General features: G+C 39.9%; 1 protein-coding gene across 1 annotated transcript in view; it reads left to right on the top strand.

The window, feature by feature from the left end:
• The first annotated feature begins 4,674 nt into the window (after window positions 1-4,674).
• The window catches only part of LOC147023884 (leukocyte elastase inhibitor-like), a 28,840-nt gene continuing 20,423 nt past the window's right edge, over window positions 4,675-13,091 (top strand). Inside the window, exon 1 of the mRNA XM_085889785.1 lies at window positions 4,675-4,741. The gene's annotated coding sequence lies outside the window, so the exon portion shown is untranslated. The remainder of the gene's footprint in view (window positions 4,742-13,091) is intronic.

Here is a 13,091-nt window from a genome sequence, read left to right as displayed (position 1 = left end):
TTAACCTCACCAAAATCCCTCCTTCCAATTAATTTTCCGGTTTTTCCCTCCTTGGAGTTTCCTTCTGTATCCATCTTGTCCACCCCATACATGCGTGTCTTGTGTCCTGTTTTTGTCTATGACGTCCTGATCCATTCACTGTACTAGCTCTTTCATGAGCCTCGACTATGTATACAAACAAAAAAATCTTTCACAGCTCCTTGTATTCGGGACAGGTACTGGAGGATTGGAGAGTAGCAAATGTAACAATGTTATTTAACAAAGGATCCAGAGAAGAATTAGGGAACGATAGACCTGTTGGTTTACATTCATTGGTGGGGAAGGTGTTGGAAACATGATTAAGTGATGGATAGGGAAATATTTGAATAATTTCAGACTAATTATAGGTAATGAACAAAGATTTACTTTGTTAAAGGTTATTAAAGGTAATAAAGGGAGATCATGTTAAACAAATTTACTATAGTTGAATGAAGTTGTTTCTGATTGGGTGGATGAAAGAAGTGCAGTGGATGTGGTATATCTTGTCTTTCAGAAAGCTTTTGATGAGGTATCACATCGGACGTTGTTAGCTACGAAGGTGAGGGTTTGCGGTGTGTCTGGTTGGCTAGCTAATTGGATTGGAAACTGGATCAGTGATATGAACCAAAGAGTGGTTCTGAGTGGGAGGATATTGGGCTGGGAGGATACAAGTCGTGGGGTTCCTCAGGGAACTGAGACCATTATTATTCATAATTTACAGCAATGATTTGGACAGTGGGGTTAAGAGTTTGCTTTCCAAATTTGCAGATGACACTAAGCTTGGAGGTTAGGTTGATAAGAGAGAGGGTGGTGATTACATTCAGGAAAGTTTGGACACTTTCAATGATTTAATAGATTTGGCAAAAGATTGGCAGATGCATTTACCAATGTTGTTCAAACTTGGCAAACAGGTGAAGAATTATAGCTTACGTAAGCACGTCATTGTTTGTTTTTTGAGATCAGATCCAAGATGGCCAACTGGTGGCCATTTTCTTTCTTAAATGTGTCCCCAACCATTTTTACAGCGCGTGCGCTGTATACAATTGCACCGAGTTTGAAATGTCCCCGGTGTCTACCACGTCTCCGGTGTCCCCTGTCCCCCCCCCCACGTGCCTCAAGACAGCCAATGACGGCCGTCCGGTAGATGCAGTGCGTAACCGAGACGGAAATAGCGAGAATTGACGGAAATACCCGAGTATTTCAATGGAAATTTGTGAAACTAATGTGTTATATATGTGAAAAACATTTAATTCATTGCTTGACGGGGAAAAAAACCAAGAAACGCGCCCCTCTCATGTACGAACGAACGAAAGACGTCATTTCCGCCCACCATCGCATTTCGCGCCGATCGCCGAACGCTGAAAGCTATGTTCTTCTTATGCTATCATTCTTTTGCGGCCTCCTGCCACGCTGTATCGAACGATTTCATTCCTTCTGTTATGTATAAAGGTGCTTATCACAATAATAAGAAGATTTTTAACATTTCAAATCTTAAGTACGCTTTTTAATTGTTTTTCAACTGAAATAGCATAAATTGCATATTTTAACATTAGTGTACTCATTTGCTTCACCACACGCGCAGTATTGAAGGATTTCACTTGTTCAGAGATGTATGGTCTGATTTTGTTCAAACTTGGCACAAGCACAGTACATGACGGCATACACATGCACCTCCCGTTATTTTGCGATCTGATCAAATATGGCTGACTGGTAGACTGGTGGCCATTTTAGTTGCACATAAATATAGGCTAGCCCTTCAGTTGCAGATAGCAAAATTACTAAAACAACAGGGGCTCTGACATTTTATGTCTTTTTTACTTGGTGATTACGTAACACACTAGTACCGTACACAAACACCATACAGCATACACCACACAAAACAAGTCCTGGCGAGGGTCTACAATCTCTGATTGCTCTTTTTCTTCTTATTATTATTCATCTGACTGTGCTGCAGATGGTGTTCTGTTCGATAATCCATTCATCTTTATCTTCCTCCATATCTTTGTCAAAGATCTTGCTATCCGCTGTGGAGCTATCTGTTTATACCCATTTACATTAATGTGCATTTGTCATTTGTACTTTTTATGTTGATTATGATGCAATAAGTCAGACATCATCTTACAATTGAAAATTATTAAATCCAGGTGGATCCGCTTTGCAAATCCTATCTTCTTTTTCTTCATGCGACTTACCATCAAAACTTTTTGAAAATATAGTTCAACAAGTCGCATTTACTCTGTTCTCATTTGGCCCCATTGTCGTTAAATCCACCATTTATCCTATGTCATCCAGGTCTTCCTTAATCTCAGATTGGTTTGTTAAAATATTGTGCCAACGGATAGCTATTCTGAGCAGAGAGGCAGTTAGGTAAATGAGTTCACATGGGAGGTGCTGCGTGCAGCTGGCCAATATGTGGATGCTAACTGAAGGAGTCGAGTGAGGAAGATCTTCTGAAAGCATCTCTGGAAGGTCTGCAAATTAGTTTTATGGTGCACTGGAACAAGCACAACTGTGGAACAATGAGCATTAGAAAAAGAAAGGAAAGGCATTGATCAACACACTCCTTCGCTTTCACCAAAACACAAGTGCCTCCACAAGCTCTTATAAAGACTTCAACTCATGGACACTGGTTTAACAAGACCAACAATACCAATATTCCAATAATAATAAGAAGCACTGCTTTCACATATCAGACGCAAGGGGCTGCCAATGCAGTTTTTCATTAGTTGGGGGCACAATCCTGGATGTGTCGGACTCTGACGCTGGACGCTCTCATGGCTCATTCTTCCCAGTAAGCTGGTACTCATTTTGCCAACCTCAGAAGGATGACGACAGGGGCTCAAACGCAGGACCATGAGATATTAAGCCAGCCACCTAAACAATTAAGTCAACAGCAGGTTAAATGCTCGAACCCACTCATTTAATAAGATGAATGCTCTAACCCACTGGTTTAACATGTTGAGTGCTCTAATCTACCTGTTTAACAAGACCAGGGGTGTGTTTAGTGACCACATTTCTTGTCGAGTGCTCGCCAAGTATCTTAAGCACTCAAGCAGGCACTCCATTCTTACTCAAAACCGTTGAAAAGGAACGGCTGGCGTGGCAAGTGCTAGCTAGCTGCTTGGTAACTGAACACACCCCTGTGCCTGTGCTTTGACCAACTGCTTTAACAAATCCATTGCTCTAATTCACTGGTTTAACACCAGTGCTCCGGCCAACTTGTTTACAATTATTCGGTACTCTAACCCATTGGTCAAAAAGATCAGTGTTCTAGCCTCTAACCTGTTTAATTAGACCAGAGCTCTAACCCACTGGTCGAACAAGATCAGTGCTCTGTCTTACGTGTTTAACTCGACTCGTGCTTCAACTCCACTGGTCTAACAATTTCAGTGCTCGGCGATCAAGACACCAGTGGCATGAAGACTAACACAATATACTCAATGAACAGATTTTGTGTTTCATTACTTATTTATAAAGAAAGAAGAGGTCAGTCATTATGAAAGTCCAGTGACATCACGTGTCGGTGAGTCAGGAAAGTCATCTTTCCTGTTAATTATTTTAAAGGACAGCTATATATTGTGTTGGATTAATCAAACAATCCCTTATTTGATACTGGAAACATCCAAATGATAGCTGACCCACAACAACCTGGAATGTCCCTTTAACATTTCCTCCACATGGACACCAGAATACATTGACAGTTTCTGGTCAAGTCACAAGCCAAAAATGTCAGCTAAGACTGACAGTTATAATCGACAGTGTCCAGATAGTTCTCGGTCTTTCGTTTAGTTTCCTTCTGGATTTTATAGAAAACTGCTGTGCCACCCTGCCGAAAAATTTCGAAAATGTGGATTATTGGATACAATTATAGCAAGTGGGTGAAAGTGGCAATTCTCAGCAAACATTTCAGGGATTTAAAATGTAAGACCCTGAAGACCTCGAACTACCAAGCTGCAAACGATATCTCAACCCAAATGTACGATTGCTTTTTATAAAAAAGTGAAACCTGCACATAGAAGTTTGACAAACACATTTGAGAGATTAAATTCCACCTGGAGCTTGGCAGATGTTTTTGTTTCGGTCCTATTGGCTCTTCATTCAAAACTGTTGGACAAGACCAACGAAAAATTTTAATCCATCAAACTACTCGGGAATAACTGCCAATCCAATAAGTGGTAGTTTGTATGCCCAGACGATATCTTTCACAACTGCAAGTTATAACTGACATTCTCAACTTGGTTCTTATGACTGATCATCAAACCCTTGGATGTTACTGATGAAAAATAAATAAAGCTCGTTCAACTACATTTATTACAGTTTTTTAGTTACAACTGTCAATCAAAAAAGTCAGTTTTAACGTCCACACAATGTCATACATACACGTCATTTAAAACGGCACATTTGCAGTTTATCAGTTATGAATGATCATACCGATGAGGCTAAAGAGGTAAAATAGAGAACGAGGTAAAATGACATTTTGTGTGCAAAGGCATGATGGGTCACGAGTGCTCATTGATCTGTTCAGTTGATAATAGTCCATGTGAGGGATTGCACTGCCTGGATCCAGTCTCAGATATCGATCGAGATTGCCGATGAACTTTTAATTATTCACCAACTCGACTGATTCAGAAACCGAGGGTATAAAGAGAGCGATTTCAAAGGCAACAAGTCGTTGTGCACGGGAGTATTCACTCGGTGGACATTGATTATATCGATTGGAAATGTACGTATTATTGTAAATATGTAGATATTTTTTTAAATGTAGTTATTATTGGAAACATAGGTGCTATTGTAATCTTATAGATGTTATTGTACATATGTAGTTGTTATTGTAAATGTAGGTATAATTGCAAATACTGTATATAGATATTATTGTAAATGTAGGTATCATTGTAAATATACAAATATGTTGTTGTAAATGTAGGTATGACTATAGGTATATTGATGTTATTGTAAATGAAGGTATTGTAAATATATCGATATTATTGTAAATGTAGGAATTACAGTAGGTATACAGATGTTATGGTAAATGTAGGTATTCTTATAAATATATAGATGTTATTGTAAATGTAGGTATTATTGTATATATTTCGATGTTATTGTTAATGTAGGTATTATTGCAAATACTGTATATAGATATTATTGTAAATGTAGGTATCATTGTAAATATACAAATATGTTGTTGTAAATGTAGGTATGACTATAGGTATATTGATGTTATTGTAAATATATCGATGTTATTGTAAATGTAGGAATTACAGTAGGTATACAGATGTTATGGTAAATGTAGGTATTCTTATAAATATATAGATGTTATTGTAAATGTAGGTATTATTGTATATATTTCGATGTTATTGTTAATGTAGGTATTACTGTAAGTATATCGATGTGATTGTTAATGTTGGTATTATTGTAAATACTGGATATAGATCTTCTTCTTCTTCTTCTTCTTCTTCTTCTTTTGGCTGCTCCCGTTCGGGGTCGCCACAGCGGATCATCCGTATGATCCGCATAGTGATTTGGCACATGTTTTACGCCGGATGACCTTCCTGACGCAACCCTGGTCACCTCTTACGACACAGGGATATGGTACACCTATTTTAACCGGGGTATACACCGGCCCAGTACGCTGGTACTCATTTTGCCGACCTCGGAAGGATGACAGGCTGAGTCAACCCCCTGGTGTATTAATTCAGTGGCCCAACGGGGCTTGAACTCAGGACCTTTTGGATCCCAAGCCGCTGCCCGAACCACTGCGCCAACACCAGGCTTAAATACTGGATATAGATATTATTGTAAATGTCAGTATGATTGAAAATATGCATTTATGTTATTGTAAATGAATTGATTATTGTAAATATATACATGTTATTGTAAATGTAGGTATTATTGCAAACATATCGATGTTCTTGTAAATGTAGGGATTACTGTAGGTATATTGATGTTATGGTAAATGTCGGTATTATTGTAAATATATACTCCTCTTCTTCTTCCTCTTTCGGCTTGCTCCCGTTGGGGGTCGCCACAGCGGACCAACTGTCTCCATTTCGCTCTATCCTCCACATCTTCCATTGACACTCCAACCACCCGCATGTCCGCCCTCACCGCATCCATGAACCTCTTCTTTGGCCTTCCTCTTCTCCTCCTGCCTGGCGGCTCCATCTTCAACATCCTTCTCCCGATATACTCTGTTTCCCTCCTGTGCACATATCCAAACCATCTCAATCTCGCCTCTCTCACTTTGTCTCCAAACCGTCCTACCTGCGCTGTCCCTCTAATATACTCATTTATTATCCTATCCATCCTCGTCACTCCCAACGAGAATCACAGCATCTTTAACTCTGCCATCTCCAGCTCCGCTTCCTGTCTTTTTGTTAGTGCCACCGCCTCCAAACCATACAACATAGCTGGTCTCACTACCGTCTTGTATACTTTCCCCTTCACTCTTGCAGCTACCCTTCTGTCACAAATCACTCCTGCAACTCTTCTCCACCCACTCCATCCTGCCTGCACTCTCTTTTTCACTTCTCTCCCACACTCTCCGTTACTTTGGACAGTTGATCCCAAGTATTTAAACCAATCCACCTTCCCCACCTCAACTCCTTGCAACTGCACCATACCACCACCCTCCCTCTCATTTACGCACATGTACTCCGTCTTACTCCTACTGACTATCATTCCCCTTCTCTCCAGTGCGTACCTCCACCTCTCAAGGCTCGATTCAGCCTGCTCCCTACTCTCCCTACAGATCATGATGTCATCCGCGAACATCATGGTCCATGGAGACTCCAGTCTGATCTCGTCCGTCAACCTGTCCATCACCATTGCAAACAGGAAAGGGCTCAGAGTCGATCCTTGGTGCAATCCCACTTTAACCTTAAACCGGTCCGTCATTCCTACCGCACACCTCACCGCTGTCACACTGTCCTCATACATATCCTGCACGATCCTCACATACTTCTCCAACACTCCCGACTTCCTCATACAATACCACAACTCCTCTCTTGGCACCCTATCATAAGCTTTCTCTAAATCCACAAACACACAATGTAACTCTTTCTGGCCTTCCCTATACTTCTCCATCAACATTCTCAAAGCAAACATCGCATCAGTGGTGCTCTTTCCTGGCATAAACCCATATTGCTGCTCACAGATCGTCACCTCTCCTCTCAACCTCGCTTCCACTACTCTTTCCCACAACTTCATGGTGTGGCTTAACAACTTTATCCCTCTGTAATTTCCACAGCGCTGCACATCACCCTTATTCTTGAAAATCGGGACCAGTACACTTAATCTCCACTCCTCCAGCATCCTCTCACTTTCCAAGACTTTATTAAACAATCTGGTTAACAACCCCACTGCCATCTCTCCTAAGCACTTCCATGCCTCCACTGGTATACCATCTGGGCCAACTGCCTTTCCACTTTTCATCTTCTTCATAGCAGTCCTCACTTCATCCTTACTGATCCACCCCACTTCCAGATTCACTATCTCCACCTCTTCCAACCTTCTCTCTCTCTCATTTTCTTCATTCATCAGCTCCTCAAAGTACTCCATCCACCTTCTCAACACACTCTCCTCGCTCGTCAGCACATTCCCATTTGCGTCCTTTATCACCCTAACCTGCAGCACATCCTTCCCAGCTCGGTCCCTCTGTCTTGCCAATCGGTATAAATCCTTTTCCCCTTCTTTTGTATCCAACTTCTCATACAGCTCATCATATGCCTTTTCCTTGGCCTTAGCCACCTCTCTTTTTGCTTTTCGACGCCACTCCTTATACTCCTGCCGACTTTCTTCATCTCTCTGACTATCCCACTTCTTTTTCGCCAACCCCTTCTTCCTTATACTTTCCTGTACTTCCTCATTCCACCACCAAGTCTCCTTATCTTCCTTCCTCTGTCCAGATGTCACACCAAGTACCTTCCGAGCAATCTCCCTCACAACTTCTGCTGTCGTTGCCCAATCATCCCACCCATCTTTACCACCATCCAACGCTTGTCTCACCTCCTCCCTAAATTTCACGCAACAGTCTTCCTCCTTCAGCTTCCACCATCTGGTCCTTGGTTCAGCCCTCACTCTCTTCCTCAACCTCACCTCTAAAGTCATCCTACAGACCACCAATCGATGCTGTCGAGCTACACTCTCCTCTGCCACAACCTGACAGTCACTAATCTCTTTCAGGTTGCATCTCCTACTTAAGATGTAATCCACCTGTGTGAACTTTCCTCCACTCTTGTATGTCACCCTGTGTTCCTCCTTCTTCTTGAAATACGTGTTTACCACTGCCATTTCCATTCTTTTTGCAAACTCTACCACCATTTGCCCTTCCACATTTCTCTTGTTGAGACCGTACCTCCCCATCACCTCCTCATCCTCTTTATTCCCTTCCCCAACATGTCCATTGAAATCTGCTCCAATCACCACTCTTTCATCCTTGGATACACTCTCCACCACTTCATCTAACTCACTCCAGAAATCTTCTTTATATTCCATCTCACACCCCATATGTGGGGCATATGCACTGATGACATTCATCATCACCCCTTCAATTTCCAACTTCACACTCATCACTCGGTCAGACACCCTCCTCACCTCCAATACCCTCTTGACATGATCTTCCTTCAGGATTATCCCGACACCATTTCTCCTCCCATCCACACCATGGTAGAACAGTTTGAAACCACCTCCAATGCTCCTCGCCTTACTCCCCATCCACTTGGTCTCTTGTACACACAGTATGTCCACCTTTCTTCTCTCCATCATATCAGCCAACTCTCGCCCTTTGCCAGTCATCATCCCAACATTCAGAGTTCCAACTCTCACCTCCACACTTCTACCCTTCCCCCTCTCCCACTGCCTCCGGACTCGCCTTCCCCGTCTCCTTCTCCTCCTTCGCCCAGCAGTAGCACAATTTCCACTGGTACCCTGCTGACCACCGGTACCGGTGGCGGTCGTTGGTAACCCGGGCCTCGACCGATCCGGTATGGAAATTCGTTTTGTTGTCCGCATAAATGATTTGGCATAGGTTTTTACGCCGGATGCCCTTCCTGACGCAACCCTGGTCGCCTCTTACGACACACAGGGATATGGTACACCTATTCTAACCGGGGCATACACCGGGCCCAGTACAACTGGTGCTCATTTCGCCGACCTCGGAAGGATGGCAGGCTGAGTCAACCCCCTGGTGTTTTCGACTTGGTTTATATATATTTATATATATATATATATATATATATATATATATTATATATATTTATATATATATATACATATACATATATACATATATATATACATATACATATATATATACATATATATATACATATATATATATATATATATATATATATATATACATATATATATATATATATATATATATATATATATATATATATATATATATATATATATATATATATATATATATATATATATATATATATATATATATATATATATATATATATATATATATTTATATACATATTTATATATATACATATATATATATACATATTTATATATATACATATATATATACATATTTATATATATACATATATATATATATATATATACACATTATATATATATACATATACATACATATATTAATTCAGTGTCCCAACGGGGCTTGAACTCAGGACCTCTTGGGTCCCAAGCCACTGCCCTTACCACTGCACCAACACCAGGCATTATTGTAAATATATACATGTTATTGTAAATGCAGGTATTATTGTAAATATAGAGATGTTATTGTATATGTAGGTGTTATTGTAAATACTGTATAATAGATAAAATTGTAAATGTCAGCATGATTGTAAATATGCAGGTATATTTTTGTAAATGTATGTATTATTGGAAATATATAGATGTTTTTGTAAATGTAGTTATAATTTGACATGTGTAGGTGTTATTGTAATCTTCGAGATGTTATTGTACAAATGTAGTTGTGATTGTAAGTTTTTGATGTTATTGTAAATGCAGGTATTATTGAAAATACATAGATATTATTTTAAATGTAGGTATTATTGTAAATTCAGTTATTGTTGTAAATATATAGATGTTACTGTAAGTGTTGGTATTATTGCATATCTATATATATATCTATATATATATATATATATATATATATATATATATATATATATATATATATATGTTGTAACTATAGGAATTACTGTAGGTATATAGATGTTATGGTAAATGTAGGTATTATTGTTAATACTACATTTAGATATTATTGTAAATGTAGGTACGACTGAAAATATGCACATATGTTATTGTAAATGGAGGTATTATTGCAAATATATATGAGGTGCCACGAGGAGGAGTGATGTAAAGGCCCAGTCACACCTTGACGTTTCAGCCAGCTTGTGCCGATTTTTGGAAAATTTGTCTAAAACGCTGGTACACGTCGAATACGTTATGGGTAAGTTTTGATAACATTGAGAGCACGCTGAAAAACACTGCCATACGTCGTTGTATGCTGGCTTTAAACGTTGTACTTTTCGGTTGTCCTCAAATTTTCCATGCTTGAAATTTGAAGACTTATGCCAGCGTATGACTCACACGTTCTGCATAACGCTGGCCATAAGTTGTAGGCACGTCACGCGATCGTTCACACACGTCGACACACGTTACTTGTAAGTTACTCAGAAGTTGAAACACGTCGAGGTAATGTTTAGCGTACCCGAAACTTATTTCTACCCTATGAGTTATGTGTTGTACTCACGTTACACGATCGGTGACACACATCGACACACGTTACTTGTAAGGTGCTCATAAGTCGAAACACATTAAGGTAATGGTTAGCGTCAGTGTTCCAGACTCCCTGGTTTGATTTATTTATTTATTTATTTTCTTCCTTCCTTCGGTATGATGGTGATTTTGACACTTCGATTTCGAGTGCGGTTATAATATAATATAATTAATAGGCTGCCGCTCAACGATTTAAATCATAACCGCACTGTACACTGAACACCGTCATACCAAAGAAAAAAAAACCGGGAGTCTGGAACACTGACGCTAACCATTACCTTGACGTGTTTCGACTTATGAGCACCTTACAAGTAACGTGTGTCGATGTGTGTCAACGACGCATATCGTGCGTACAACTTATTCCCATCGCATGTGGAGCGTGTGTCATGTTTAACATGTTTAAAATTACAAGACGTACTCCACTTACTACGACATATGATAGCGTACTTTAGCGTTCTATTCACGCATACCAAACTTACCCATACCGTATTTGATGTGCGCCAGCGTTTTAGACGCATTTTTCAGAGGTCGGCAGACGCTGGCAAGATCGCCCAGGTGTGACTGCGATGTTGACACTTCCATTTCTGTGGCGGTTATGATTTGAATCGTTGTGCGGCAGCCTTTTCATAACCTACGCATATATATTACAGATATATATATATATATATATATATATATATATATATATATATATATATATATATATATATATATATATATATATATATATATATATATATATATATATATATATATATATATATATGTTATTGTAAATATTGATGTTGTTTTAGTGTAGGTATTATTGTAAATATATAGGTGTTATTGTAAATGTAGGTATTATTGTAAAGATATATGTTATTGTAAATGTAGGTATTATTGTAAATATATTGATGTTAGTATAAACTAGTACGTGCCCGTAAAGAAAAAAAAAATAATAAAAAATAAACAAAAAATAATAATAATAAATAAATAAACCACACAGGCCGTTTCTTCGCTCTCACGTGCCCGTACGTGCATGACCCAGAAGTTCGATATTATTCGCAGTTACGATTATTCGCAATTTATTTTTAATAGCCAATTATTCAATTAGCGCCAACGTATTTTACCTTTTCGCAATGTCGTGGTAAGGAAAAACAAAAACAGAAGAGAAGAGAGAGAACATTTACTTCCTGGTTCGGAGCATACCAGCACTCTGATGTTCCCGAAATTTATACACCGTCTAATATGAAAACGATCATAACTTGGGCCATTGTGTTGATCTATAAATGCGCATAAGAAATCGAGAAATTATTAGAATACACGAACTCATCACTCTCCGGAAGCCCATACGTTGTAACCCGTAATGGGGAACGTGGCTGTGCTTCCCTTCCCCATCGGCCACGCCCACGCAACAACGTGTCTTCCCATTGGTTTGGTAAATAAATGGCCATAACTTGGGAAGCACTTGTCCGATTAATATCAAACCTTGAAAAGGCACATCGTCAGGTCCCCAGCAATATACCTGGCAAGTTTCAATTAGATCGGACCAGCGGTTGTCGAGAAACAGCGGTCACACACACACAGACATTGCTGGAATTATAGATAGATGTAGGAGGATGAGGACATTGGGACCATACTCTGTGCAGAGTGTTGGCGCTGCTTAAGCAGTCTCCTTGGCTATTGGGCACAATCCTGGACGGATCGCCACTCCGACACAGTATACCAGCATGCCGGCACTCATTTTCCCGACCTCGGAAGGATGGCAGGCCGAGTTAACTCCACCTGGTATTAATTCAACAGCTGAGTGGGATTTGAACTCAGGACCCAAGGATCCCAAGCCCACCACTCTAACCTTAAGCCAACACTAGGCATATAAATGTAGGTATTATTGTAAATGTATAGATGTTATTGTAAATGGATGGATGTTATTGTCAATGTAGGTATTATTGTAAATGTAGTTATTGGAAACATGTCAGTGTTCTTATATATTTATATATACTGTATATATACCGTATATATTGTTGTGGATCTCCGCCCGCCGGCGTGCGAACGACTGCGTTTAACCAATCGCGGCCGCTTCACCAACCGAACGGACAATCCAGTCGCGGCTTTCCGGATCAACGCCGCAAACCAGCCACGGGTGTGTTTTAAGCACACCACAGCCTAGTCAATATTCTACCCGCACTACAGGGTCAATCGCCGAATTGTCGAGAAACTAATTATTCGCGCGGGCAGACTACCGAGAGACTGTACCTCAACGGGGCCCGCTTGAAACGAGCCACTTAAGCAGCTCGCTCCGTTTTGAGATAACCGAGCGGGGTTTT

Source organism: Eptatretus burgeri, chromosome 7 (genome assembly GCF_056783735.1).
Source record: "Eptatretus burgeri isolate ZD-2024b chromosome 7, Ebu_testis_v1, whole genome shotgun sequence".
NCBI lineage: Eukaryota > Metazoa > Chordata > Myxini > Myxiniformes > Myxinidae > Eptatretus > Eptatretus burgeri.
Note: the sequence above shows the minus strand (reverse complement) of the source record. Positions and strands in the feature narration are given on the sequence as shown.